Raw genomic sequence first — 14727 nt, forward strand, 5'->3', positions numbered from 1 at the left:
CAAGGTAAAAAAAAATTTTCAAGGTAAAATGTTTTTTTCAAGGTAAAAAATGATTTTCAAGGTACAAAAAATTTTTCAAGGTAAAATTTTTTTTCAAGGTAAAAAATGATTTTCAAGGTACAAAAAAATTTTCAAGGTAAATTTTTTTTTCAAAGTAAAATTTTTTTTTCAAGGTAAAAAATGATTTTCAAATTTTTCTAATTTTTTAAAAATGTTTTAATTTTTTAAAACAATTTAAAACAATTTTAACAATTAACATTTTTTTTTTTAGGGTTAGGGTTAGGGTTAAGATTAGGGTTAGGGTTAGGTTTAGGGTTAGGGTTAGGGTTAAGATTAGGGTTAGGGTTAGGGTAAACATTTTTAAAAAAAAGTTTTAAAAAAGTTAAAAAAAAGTTTAAAAAAAGTTAAAAAAAAGTTTAAAAAAAGTTTAAAAAAGTTAAAAATATTTAAAAAAAATTTACAAAAATTAAAAAAAATTAAAAAATTAAAAGAAAATTAAACTTAAAAAAAAATAAAAAAAAATGTTTAAAATAAAAAATTAAAAAATAAATGTAAAATTTTAAAAAATTAAAAAAAATGTTACAAAAATAAAAAAAAAATTAAAAAAACTTAAAAAAACTTAAAAAATTAAAAAAAAATGTTTTAAGTTTAAACATGATTTTCAAGGTAAAAAATGATTTTCAAGGTAAAAAAAAATTTGCAAGGTAAATTTTTTTTTCAAGGTTAAAAATGATTTTCAAGGTAAAAAATGATTTTCAAATTTTTTAAATTTTTTAAAAATGTTTTTAACTTTTTTAATTTTTTTATTTTTTTTAATTTGTAAATTTTTTTAAATTTTTTTTAATTTTTATTTTTTAATTTTTTTTAAAAATTTTTTTAATTTTTTTTAACTTTTTTTTAACTTTTTTTAACTTTTTTTAACTTTTTTAAAACAATTTAAAACAATTTAAAACAATTTAAAACAATTTTAAATGTTTTAATTTTTTTTAAACAATTTTAACAATTAACATTTTTTGTTAGGGTTAGGGTTAAGATTAGGGTTAGGGTTAGGGTTAGGGTTAGGGTTTAGGGTTAGGTAAAAAATGATTTTCAAATTTTTCAAATTTTTTAAAAATGTTTTAATTTTTTAAAACAATTTAAAACAATTTTAACAATTAACATTAACCCTAACCCTAACCCTAACCAACTCCCTCTCTTTATGCCTAACCCTAACCCTTAACCCAACCCTAACCAACTATTTTTCTTTATGCCTAACCCTAACCCTAACCTTAACCCTAGCCCTAACCGTAACCCTAACCCTTACCAACTCTTTCTTTATGCCTAACCCTAACCCCAAACCTAACTCTAACCTTAACCCTAACTCCAACCCCAACCCTAGCCCTAACCCTAACCAACTCTTTTTCTTTATACCTAATCCTAACCCTAACCCGAACCCTAACCCCAACCCCAACCCTAACCAACTCCCTTTCTTTATGCCTAATCCTAACCCTAATCCTAAACCTAACCCCAACCCCAACCCTAACCAACTCCCTTTCTTTATGCCTAACCCTAACCCTAACCCTGACCCTAAGCCCAACCCCAACCCTAACCAACTCCCTTTCTTTATGCCTAACCCTAAACCCAACCCCAACCCTAGCCCTAACCCTAACCAACTCTTTTTCTTTATGCCTAACCCTAACCCTCACCCTAATCCTAACCCTAACCTTAACCCTGGCCCTACCCCTTACCAACTCTTTCTTTATGCCTAACCCTAACCCCAAACCTAACCCTAACCTTAACCCTAACCCCAACCCAAACCCTAACCAACTATTTTTCTTTATGCCTAACCCTAACCCTAATCCTAACCCTAATCTTAACCCTAATCCTAACTCTAAACCCAACCCCAACCCTAACCCTAGCCCTAGCCCTAACCTTTACCAACTCTTTCTTTATGCCTAACCCTGACCCCAAACCTAACCCTAACCCCAAACCTAACCCTAACCTTAACCCCTATCCTAACCCTAACCAACTCTTTTTTTTATGCCTAATCCTAACCCTAACCCCAACCCTAACCCCAGCCCCAACCCTAACCAACTCCCTTTCTTTATGCCTAACCCTAACCCTAACCCTAACCCTAAACCCAACCCCAACCCTAACTCTAACCCTAACCAACTATTTTCTTTATGCCTAACCCTTTTTAGGCATAAAAAGCACCTGGGGATAGGCCCCTCCCATCTCCAAAGACATGCACCTGGGGATAGGTTGATTGGCAACACTAAATTGGCCCTAGTGTGTGAATGTGAGTGTGAATGTTGTCTGTTGTCTGTAACTTTTTTTTTTTTAAATTTAAATTAAAAAAAAAATTATAAAATTTTTTTTTTTTTTAATTTTAAAAAATTTAAAAAATGTTACAAAAATTTTAAAAAAAATAAAAAAAAATTTAATTTTTTTTTAAAAAACTAAATTTTTTTTAACAATTTAAAAAAAATGTTTTAAATTAAAACATGATTTTCAAGGAAAAAAATGATTTTCAAGGTAAAAAAAAATTTTCAAGGTAAAATTTTTTTTGCAAGGTTAAAAATGATTTTCAAGGTAAACAAATGATTTTCAAGGTAAAAAAAAATTTTCAAGGTAAAATGTTTTTTTCAAGGTAAAAAATGATTTTCAAGGTACAAAAAATTTTTCAAGGTAAAATTTTTTTTCAAGGTAAAAAATGATTTTCAAGGTACAAAAAAATTTTCAAGGTAAATTTTTTTTTTCAAAGTAAAATTTTTTTTTCAAGGTAAAAAATGATTTTCAAATTTTTCTAATTTTTTAAAAATGTTTTAATTTTTTAAAACAATTTAAAACAATTTTAACAATTAACATTTTTTTTTTTAGGGTTAGGGTTAGGGTTAAGATTAGGGTTAGGGTTAGGTTTAGGGTTAGGGTTAGGGTTAAGATTAGGGTTAGGGTTAGGGTAAACATTTTTAAAAAAAAGTTTTAAAAAAGTTAAAAAAAAGTTTAAAAAAAGTTAAAAAAAAGTTTAAAAAAAGTTTAAAAAAGTTAAAAATATTTAAAAAAAAATTACAAAAATTAAAAAAAATTAAAAAATTAAAAGAAAATTAAACTTAAAAAAAAATAAAAAAAAATGTTTAAAATAAAAAATTAAAAAATAAATGTAAAATTTTAAAAAATTAAAAAAAATGTTACAAAAATAAAAAAAAAATTAAAAAAACTTAAAAAAACTTAAAAAATTAAAAAAAAAATGTTTTAAGTTTAAACATGATTTTCAAGGTAAAAAATGATTTTCAAGGTAAAAAAAAATTTGCAAGGTAAATTTTTTTTTCAAGGTTAAAAATGATTTTCAAGGTAAAAAATGATTTTCAAATTTTTTAAATTTTTTAAAAATGTTTTTAACTTTTTTAATTTTTTTAATTTTTTTATTTTTTTTAATTTGTAAATTTTTTGAAATTTTTTTTAATTTTTATTTTTTAATTTTTTTTAAAAATTTTTTTAATTTTTTTAAACTTTTTTTTAACTTTTTTTTAACTTTTTTTTAACTTTTTTTTAACTTTTTTAAAACAATTTAAAACAATTTAAAACAATTTTAAATGTTTTAATTTTTTTTAAACAATTTTAACAATTAACATTTTTTGTTAGGGTTAGGGTTAAGATTAGGGTTAGGGTTAGGGTTAGGGTTAGGGTTTAGGGTTAGGTAAAAAATGATTTTCAAATTTTTCAAATTTTTTAAAAATGTTTTAATTTTTTAAAACAATTTAAAACAATTTTAACAATTAACATTAACCCTAACCCTAACCCTAACCAACTCCCTCTCTTTATGCCTAACCCTAACCCTTAACCCAACCCTAACCAACTATTTTTCTTTATGCCTAACCCTAACCCTAACCTTAACCCTAGCCCTAACCGTAACCCTAACCCTTACCAACTCTTTCTTTATGCCTAACCCTAACCCCAAACCTAACTCTAACCTTAACCCTAACTCCAACCCCAACCCTAGCCCTAACCCTAACCAACTCTTTTTCTTTATACCTAATCCTAACCCTAACCCGAACCCTAACCCCAACCCCAACCCTAACCAACTCCCTTTCTTTATGCCTAATCCTAACCCTAATCCTAAACCTAACCCCAACCCCAACCCTAACCAACTCCCTTTCTTTATGCCTAACCCTAACCCTAACCCTGACCCTAAGCCCAACCCCAACCCTAACCAACTCCCTTTCTTTATGCCTAACCCTAAACCCAACCCCAACCCTAGCCCTAACCCTAACCAACTCTTTTTCTTTATGCCTAACCCTAACCCTCACCCTAATCCTAACCCTAACCTTAACCCTGGCCCTACCCCTTACCAACTCTTTCTTTATGCCTAACCCTAACCCCAAACCTAACCCTAACCTTAACCCTAACCCCAACCCTAACCCTAACCAACTATTTTTCTTTATGCCTAACCCTAACCCTAATCCTAACCCTAATCTTAACCCTAATCCTAACTCTAAACCCAACCCCAACCCTAACCCTAGCCCTAGCCCTAACCCTTACCAACTCTTTCTTTATGCCTAACCCTGACCCCAAACCTAACCCTAACCCCAAACCTAACCCTAACCTTAACCCCTATCCTAACCCTAACCAACTCTTTTTTTTATGCCTAATCCTAACCCTAACCCCAACCCTAACCCCAGCCCCAACCCTAACCAACTCCCTTTCTTTATGCCTAACCCTAACCCTAACCCTAACCCTAAACCCAACCCCAACCCTAACTCTAACCCTAACCAACTATTTTCTTTATGCCTAACCCTTTTTAGGCATAAAAAGCACCTGGGGATAGGCCCCTCCCATCTCCAAAGACATGCACCTGGGGATAGGTTGATTGGCAACACTAAATTGGCCCTAGTGTGTGAATGTGAGTGTGAATGTTGTCTGTTGTCTGTAACTTTTTTTTTTTTAAATTTAAATTTAAAAAAAAATTATAAATTTTTTATTTTTTTTTATTTTAAAAAATTTAAAAAATGTTACAAAAATTTAAAAATTTTTTTAAAAAAATTAAATTTTTTTTTAAAAAACTTAATTTTTTTTAACAATTTTAAAAAAATGTTTTAAGTTAAAACATGATTTTCAAGGTAAAAAATGATTTTCAAGGTAAAAAAAAATTTTCAAGGTAAAATTTTTTTTGCAAGGTTAAAAATGATTTTCAAGGTAAACAAATGATTTTCAAGGTAAAAAAAAATTTTCAAGGTAAAATGTTTTTTTCAAGGTAAAAAATGATTTTCAAGGTACAAAAAATTTTTCAAGGTAAAATTTTTTTTCAAGGTAAAAAATGATTTTCAAGGTACAAAAAAATTTTCAAGGTAAAATTTTTTTTTCAAAGTAAAATTTTTTTTTCAAGGTAAAAAATGATTTTCAAATTTTTCCAATTTTTTAAAAATGTTTTAATTTTTTAAAACAATTTAAAACAATTTTAACAATTAACATTTTTTTTTTTAGGGTTAGGGTTAGGGTTAAGATTAGGGTTAGGGTTAGGGTTAAGATTAGGGTTAGGGTTAGAGTAAACATTTTTAAAAAAAGTTAAAAAAAAAGTTTAAAAAAAGTTTAAAAAAAGTTTTAAAAAAGTTTAAAAAAAGTTTAAAAAAAGTTTAAAAAAAGTTTAAAAAAAGTTTAAAAAAAGTTTAAAAAAAGTTTTAAAAAAGTTTAAAAAAAGTTTTAAAAAAGTTAAAAAAAAGTTTAAAAAAGGTTTAAAAAAAGTTAAAAAAAAGTAAAAAAAAAGTTAAAAAAAAGTTAAAAAAAAGTTTAAAAAAGTTTAAAATATTTAAAAAAAAATTACAAAAATTAAAAAAAATTTAAAAATTAAAAGAAAATTAAACTTTAAAAAAAAAAAAAAAAAAAATTTTTTAAATAAAAAAATAAAAAAATTAATGTAAAATTTAAAAAAATTTAAAAAAATGTTACAAAAATTAAAAAAAAATTAAAAAAACTTAAAAAAAAAAAAAAAAAAAAAAAAAATGTTTTAAGTTAAAACATGATTTTCAAGGTAAAAAATGATTTTCAAGGTAAAAAAAAATTTGCAAGGTAAATTTTTTTTTCAAGGTTAATGATTTTCAAGGTAAAAAATGATTTTCAAATTTTTTAAATTTTTTAAAAATGTTTTTAACTTTTTTTATTTATTAATTTTTTTTAAATTTGTAAAAAATTTTTTAATTTTTTTTAATTTTTTTTTTTAATTTTTTTTAAATTTTTTTTAACTTTTTTTAACTTTTTAAAACAATTTAAAACAATTTTAAATGTTTTAATTTTTTTTAAACAATTTTAACAATTAACATTTTTTTTTAGGGTTAGGGTTAGGGTTAGGGTTAGGGTTAGGGTTTAGGGTTAGGGTAAAAATAAAAAAAATAAAAGTTTAAAAAAGTTAAAAATATTTAAACAAATTAAAAATATTAAAAAATGTTTTTTTTAAAATTAAACTTTTTAAAAAAAAATTAAACTTTAAAAAAAAAAAAAAAAAAAAAAAAAAAAATTAAAATTAAAAAAAAAAAAAAAATTTTTTTTAATTTGTAAAGATTTTTTAAACTTTTAAAAAATTTTTTTTTAATTTTTTAAAACAATTTAAAAAATTTTTAAACAATTTTAACAACAGTATGTGTGTATTAAATATCACTTCACTAAATTGTTGTAGTCGTATAGTATGTATGTGTGTGTCTGTATTACATGATTATCATTTCATTAAATTGTTGTAGTAATATAGTATGTCATTGTGTGTGTGTATGTGTGTGTGTGTATTACATGATTATCATTTCATTAAATTGTTGTAGTAATATAGTATGTAATTGTGTGTGTGTATGTGTATGTGTGTGTGTGTGTGTATTACATGATTATCACTTCATTGAATTGTTATAGCAGTAGCAGTAGTAGTATAGTATGTGTGTATTAAATATTATCACTTCACTAAATTGTTGTAGTCGTATAGTATGTATGTGTGTGTCTGTATTACATGATTGTCACTTCATCTAATTGTTGTAGTCGTAGTATAGTAGTGTGTGTGTGTGTGTGTGTGTGTGTGTGTGTATTACCCTATTTTTCGGAGTATAAGTCGCACTGGAGTATAAGTCCCATTTTTGGGAGAAATGTATTTGATAAAAGCCAACAGCAAGAATAGACATTTGAAAGGCAATTTAAAATAAATGAAGAATAGTGAACAACAGGCTGAATAAGTGTACGTTATATGAGGCCTAAATAAGCAACTGGTATGTTAACGTAACATATTATGGTAAGAGTCATTCAAATAACTATAACATATAGAACATACTATACGTTTACCAAACAATCTGTCACTCCTAATCGCTAAATCCCATGAAATCTTATACGTCTAGAATGAGATAAATAATAGTATAATGTGTTCATCATTTCACACATAAGTCGCTCCTGAGTATAAAACCTATGAAAAAAACTGCGACTTATAGTCCGAAAAATACGGTACATAAAAGTAATTAGATGACTTGTTAGTAGAAAAAGTTGACCCTTACCCAGTGCGCCAATGTTAAACAGACAAACAGTACCATACTTTGCTGGTGTTACATAGAAAATGCAATTTTATTAGCCTTCATGCCTCCATTCATATTAATATACATTTATATGTTTCAACTCATTTGAATTTCACAGCTCCATCCATATAAAAGAAAAGAAAATACAGATAACAAGACAAACCACTGACTGGATAGGCTACTTAAAACAAAGTGTAACACAAATAAAGGGCACCATGTTTTTTTTTTTTGAAGATCTGAAAGAGAGAAGGAAAAAAAAACCAACAGTGGCGTTGTTTTTCTTTGAGCAAAAAATCTCCCTTTTGAAGCGGACTTTGCTGAGCGAAATCACATTTTATTACGGAAAAATTACAAAAGATTTTGCCAGGAAAAAAAAAAAAAGATATTTACACTACACTCACTTTACATAAATACAGGAACAACCATTTACTGTACGAAATATCAGCAAATTGAAAAAAACATCGGCTTCGCCGCTCAAAATTCTTCCGATCCAGGAAATCAAAAGACAGAAAGTGAAATAGTTAGAGAACTGATAGATTTAGTAAAAAGGCATCGATCTTACATTGAGTTGAATCGCTAAAATGGACACGACGGTTTTGAAAGTTATTGCAATGTACAAAAAGGTGCGTGAAATGTTGCTGAACAATAAACGGCATCGAAATTCACCGTTGAAACATCCGAGGTCCGACTTGCATATTGTTTGCCTGTGCTTTTTCTTTGTATTATTGTTGCTTTTCTCACCTCGAAAACAATGGGTCAAATCAAAATGTGTGACATGAGGCACTATTCATCACCATCAACACTATTATTATTGTTATTATTATTATTGCATAACTTTGACCCTGGTAACCGTTTCAAAATTATGCTTTAAAAATGTGGAAAAAGACGTTTTGCCGAAAACACAATACACCCTGTCTGCAATTTGTCAAAAAACGCCGGCGAATAAAAAACGCCCGACTTCTATTGATCGATTACAATTCATGTTTACAAAACTCTTTGATTGTTATTTGGGATTTGATCGTGAGCTAACACGGACGAATGAAATGACAACATTGACTCCACGACACGTGATATTTCTTACGTTAACCTGTTCCACACAAATGTATTTTGCAAGCAATCTCAATAATTCAACTATGGGAGTAAAGTCAGAATGTTACCAAATGTTTTCGGGGAGAAATATGTACCGTATTTTCCGCACTATAAGGCGCACCTAAAAACCTCAAATTTTCTCAAAAGAAGACGGCGCGCCTTATAATCAGGTGCGCCTTATATATGGACCAATATTGAGCCACAACAGGTCTCGCAACTACGGGATGCATAACGTAACCCCAGCCTATACTGTAGCGTCTATTCTATGCGTCCATCGAGAGCCTGCTGACCTACTGTATTACGGTATGGTACGGCAGCTGCACTGCAGCAGACAGGGAGAGGCTGCAAAGAGTGGTCAAGACGGCTCAGAAGATCATCGGCCGCCCTCTCCCCTCTCTGACGGACATCTACACCTCCCGCTGCCTCAACAGAGCCAGTGCCATCATCAAGGACAGCACCCACCCTGGCTCTGACCTGTTCCACCTGCTGCCCTCTGGGAAGCGCTACAGGTGCATTAAAACCAAAACAAACAGGCTAAAGAACAGCTTCTTCCCCAGGGCCATAACCATCCTGAACGGACTGCCCCATTGTCCCTCATAACTGCCTTCTCTTCGCTGCAATAACCCATTCCACCAACCACCCTGTTTTTTTTTTGTTTTTTTTTTCATGTATATATTCATTTCACACCATATTCATTGCACTTCTACATTTTTTATATTTTTATATATTTGCACATTGTTTTTCTAGCATGCACACATCGCACTGTATGGAATGGCCTCAATCTCGTTACCTTGCGTAATGACAATAAAGCTGATTCTGATTCTGATTCTTATAATGCGGTGCGCCTTATATATGAACAAAGTTTAGAAATAGGCCATTCATTGAAGGTGCGCCTTATAATCCGGTGCGCCTTATAGTGCGGAAAATACGGGTATTCTTGCAGGAGTAAAGTCGTAATTTTATTAGAAAAATAAATAAATAAAAATGCTGTAAAAATGTCCTTAACATGCATAAGGAAACCTTGCATTCAACAAATGCATTCTCGGAAAAACTTTGTATCTAAGGAATTAATCTTACAAAATAAAAGACGCAATTTTTTGTAAAAAAAAAAAAAAAAGATGGCAGAAATGTGTATTTTAGAAGAAAATACTATAAAAAATCATGTGCTATGTAATCATATTGGGACAAAAATGTCATAATCAACACATTAGAAGAAAATCCTGGGAAAAATGTCTAGTACAGTATGTATAAATACAAAATAAAAGATGCAATTTTTTGTAAAAAAAAAAAAAAAAATGATGGCAGAAATGTGTATTTTAGAAGAAAATACTTTAAAAAATCATGTGCTATATAATCATATTGGGACAAAAATGTCATAATCAGCACATTACAAGAAAATCCTGGGAAAAATGTCTAGTACAGTATGTATAAATATTCTTGTATGATTAGGAAGTGGATATATTGGTATTTTAACTAAAACACACTATAATGCCAAAAGTATTTGGCCACCCATCCAAATGATCCGAATCACTAATCACTCAAGTCAAATCAAGCACTTAGGCGTGGAGACTGTTTCTACAAACATTTGTGAAAGAATGGGCCACTTTCAGTGATTTCCAGCGTGGAACTGGAAACTGTGCACCAAATCCAGTCCTGAAATTTCCTCAATCCTAAATATTCCAAAGCTTCATTATAAGAAAAGTGAAGAGTTTGGGAACAACAGCAACTCAGCCACCAAGTGGTAGGCCACGTAAACTGACAGAGAGGTCAGCATAGTGCAAAGACTTTCTGCACTTGCTACAGAGCTCCAAACTTCATGCCACCTTCCAATTAGCCCACGTACAGTACGCAGAGAGCTTCGTGGAATGGGTTTCCATGGCCGAGCAGCTGCATCCAAGCCAGACATCACCAAGTCCAATGCAAAGCGTGGGATGCGGTGGTGTAAAGGACATCACCACTGGACTGATGAATCACGTTTTCCATCTGGCAATCTGATGGGACGAGTTTGGGTTTGGAGGTTGCCAGGAGAACGCTACATTTCGGACTGGATTGTGCCGAGTGTGAAATTTGGTGGAAGAAGAATTATGGTGTGGGGTTGTTTTTCAGGAGTTGGGCTTGGCCCCTTAGTTCTCCAGTGAAAGGAACTTTGAATGCTCCAGGATACCAAAACATTTTGGACAATTCCATGATCCCAACCTTGTGGGAACAGTTTCCAACATGACTGTGCACCAGTGCACAAAGCAAGGTCCATAAAGACATGGATGACCGAGTCTGGTGTGGATGAACTTGACTGGCCTGCACAGAGTCCTGACCTGAACCCGATAGAACACCTTTTGGGATGAATTAGAAGGGAGACTGAGAGCCAGACCTTCTCCACCAATGCGCTTTTGGAAGAATTATGGAAAATTCCTATAAACAAACTCCGCAACCTTGTGGACAGCCTTCCCAGAATAGTTGAAGCTGTAATAGCTGCAAATTGAAGCCTATGGGTTAGGAATGGGATGGCACTTCAAGTTCATATGTGAGTCAAGGCAGGTGGCCAAATACTTTTGGCAATATAGTGTATATTTGTAATATTCTAAATAGAGAATTTGTAGAATTACAAAAATATACAAGATGCAAGTCCAAAAAAATTATTGTGATTTGTTAAAAAAAAAAGGGGGAAAACAGTAACTTTTGAGAATAATATCAGAATTTTTTTTTTTAATGAGAAATAATTTGTAGATTTTTCAAAGAAAAAATAAATATTACAAGGAAAAAAAAAAAAGTTGTATTTTTGAAGGAAAATTGTTGACTTTCAAGAATAAAGTCATAATTATTTTTATTTAAAAAAAAATAAAATAAAAAAAATAAAAATATGCAAAACTAATTTAAATATTCATAATCATATGAGAATAAAATGATAAAGTTACGACCTTTGTATTAACTTAGTATGTTTATGCCTAACAACAAAATACAAGGATATGGGACAGGTTAATGTAAAAATAAATAAAGACTAATTAACGCTAATCATTTTGACAAATATATGAAACAAAAATGTTAAAAAAAACCGACTGAAATGCATTGATGTCGAACCGCTTGAAATCGAACTATTCCGGTTGCAAAAAGAAACGAAAAGCGGATAAGAAACGACCTCAAATGTTGGTCTTTTCCTGTAGAAACATGTTTCCTGCTCCTATAGTCAAAAAGCCCTCTTTAGCCAACGTATATACAAGATGTTTGTTGGTAAAACTTCATCACATATATTACAACATTGTGAATTGTTTTTTTTACAGAAACACAAAAAGTTATACAAGCAAGTGCCCCTCGATCATAAAATGTTATATATATATATATTTATATATATTTATAAACTATACGGATCATAAAATATGATGATTATTTGTCTGATAAATTGACATCTTCAATAAAATCATTTAACAACAACAAAAATAAATCACACTAAATAATGACAAGGTGCTGTTGCTATAAACTGATAACACAATGATATGTGCACAAATTATATACAGTACATAAATAAGGATAACATACACATGGCGTGGATTTACCTCCTGGACTGCGAGTAAGTATACGGGGGGGATTTATTATATATAACCTTTTAAGGGCGTGTAGCGTTTCAAGGTGCTATTAAAAAAAAAGGTCACCGTTTCCTTTTACTGGCTTCAGTCCAATGAATGCATTTAGCAACGATATCTGATAATATTAAGAACTGCTTTCGTAGCTGGGGAAATAAGGTGTAGATTCTGCAGTACAGTGTATTAGTGGACTGACGTGGGGAAGATTGTTCATCATATATACAGGTAAAAGCCAGTAAATTAGAATATTTTGAAAAACTTGATTTATTTCAGTAATTGCATTCAAAAGGTGTAACTTGTACATTATATTTATTCATTGCACACAGACTGATGCATTCAAATGTTTATTTCATTTAATTTTGATGATTTGAAGTGGCAACAAATGAAAATCCAAAATTCCGTGTGTCACAAAATTAGAATATTACTTTAGGCTAATACAAAAAAGGGATTTTTTGAAATGTTGGCCAACTGAAAAGTATGAAAATGAAAAATATGAGCATGTACAATACTCAATACTTGGTTGGAGCTCCTTTTGCCTCAATTACTGCGTTAATGCGGCGTGGCATGGAGTCGATGAGTTTCTGGCACTGCTCAGGTGTTATGAGAGCCCAGGTTGCTCTGATAGTGGCCTTCAACTCTTCTGCGTTTTTGGGTCTGGCATTCTGCATCTTCCTTTTCACAATACCCCACAGATTTTCTATGGGGCTAAGGTCAGGGGAGTTGGCGGGCCAATTTAGAACAGAAATACCATGGTCTGTACACCAGGCACGGGTAGATTTTGCGCTGTGTGCAGGCGCCAAGTCCTGTTGGAACTTGAAATCTCCATCTCCATAGAGCAGGTCAGCAGCAGGAAGCATGAAGTGCTCTAAAACTTGCTGGTAGACGGCTGCGTTGACCCTGGATCTCAGGAAACAGAGTGGACCGACACCAGCAGATGACATGGCACCCCAAACCATCACCCGACCATGCAAATTTTGCATTTCCTTTGGAAATCGAGGTCCCAGAGTCTGGAGGAAGACAGGAGAGGCACAGGATCCACGTTGCCTGAAGTCTAGTGTAAAGTTTCCACAATCAGTGATGGTTTGGGGTGCCATGTCATCTGCTGGTGTCGGTCCACTCTGTTTCCTGAGATCCAGGGTCAACGCAGCCGTCTACCAGCAAGTTTTAGAGCACTTCATGCTTCCTGCTGCTGACCTGCTCTATGGAGATGGAGATTTCAAGTTCCAACAGGACTCGGCGCCTGCACACAGCGCAAAATCTACCCGTGCCTGGTTTACGGACCATGGTATTTCTGTTCTAAATTGGCCCGCCAACTCCCCTGACCTTAGCCCCATAGAAAATCTGTGGGGTATTGTGAAAAGGAAGATGCAGAATGCCAGACCCAAAAACGCAGAAGAGTTGAAGGCCACTATCAGAGCAACCTGGGCTCTCATAACACCTGAGCAGTGCCAGAAACTCATCGACTCCATGCCACGCCGCATTAACGCAGTAATTGAGGCAAAAGGAGCTCCAACCAAGTATTGAGTATTGTACATGCTCATATTTTTCATTTTCATACTTTTCAGTTGGCCAACATTTCTAAAAATCCCTTTTTTGTATTAGCCTTAAGTAATATCCTAATTTTGTGACACACGGAATTTTGGATTTTCATTTGTTGCCACTTCAAATCATCAAAATTAAATGAAATAAACATTTGAATGCATCAGTCTGTGTGCAATGAATAAATATAATGTACAAGTTACACCTTTTGAATGCAATTACTGAAATAAATCAAGTTTTTCAAAATATTCTAATTTACTGGCTTTTACCTGTATGTGGACAAATAAAAATCAGGACTACCAGATCATAACCGTGGAACCTCGAAATGAAATCAACCGTCCTAAAATTGTCGACACAGCAATATTTTTGTGAACATACGCCTTAAACATCAAAGGCATTTCAGCATCAGCGAGTCACAGATTTTTATTTGACACTAAGGGGAAGTTCTGAGCTTTATCGAAAATGCCAAAAAAAAAATATTGCAAAAAATGTATTTTATTTAAAACAGCATCTTGATCAACATGCAGCCAAGGGATTTCATTACTAGAATGATCAACTTTGGTAAAATTCCTGACTGTTTTTTTAATACCGTTTAAAAATGGTAAATATTGTAAAACCTTCATTACCTTGTGAAAAGTGCTGCTCGTTTCCTAGAGAAGCCGCCAACGCACTAATTGCTAGCTCGCGGGAATACATTATCGTTTAAAAAAATAAAAACTTGGCTAAAATATTTCAGCGTGTGTAAACTGTGAGTTCTTTTCACCGTAAGAATAATGATAACTGGATATGAAATGTTCCTATTGTTACATCTGCAATGCTGCCTAAATATGAGGGGCCGTTAGGGACATTATTCAGAATTACCTCTTACATACACTACTGAAATGCTCTCACATAAACAACTGAAATGTTTTTTTCTCACACACACTACTGAAACACTCTTATAGACACTACTGAAATGCTCTTACATACACAACTGACATGTTTTTCTCTCACACACACTACTGAAACACTCT

This window comes from Nerophis lumbriciformis, linkage group LG13, assembly GCF_033978685.3.
Source record: "Nerophis lumbriciformis linkage group LG13, RoL_Nlum_v2.1, whole genome shotgun sequence".
Classification (NCBI taxonomy): Eukaryota; Metazoa; Chordata; class Actinopteri; order Syngnathiformes; family Syngnathidae; genus Nerophis; species Nerophis lumbriciformis.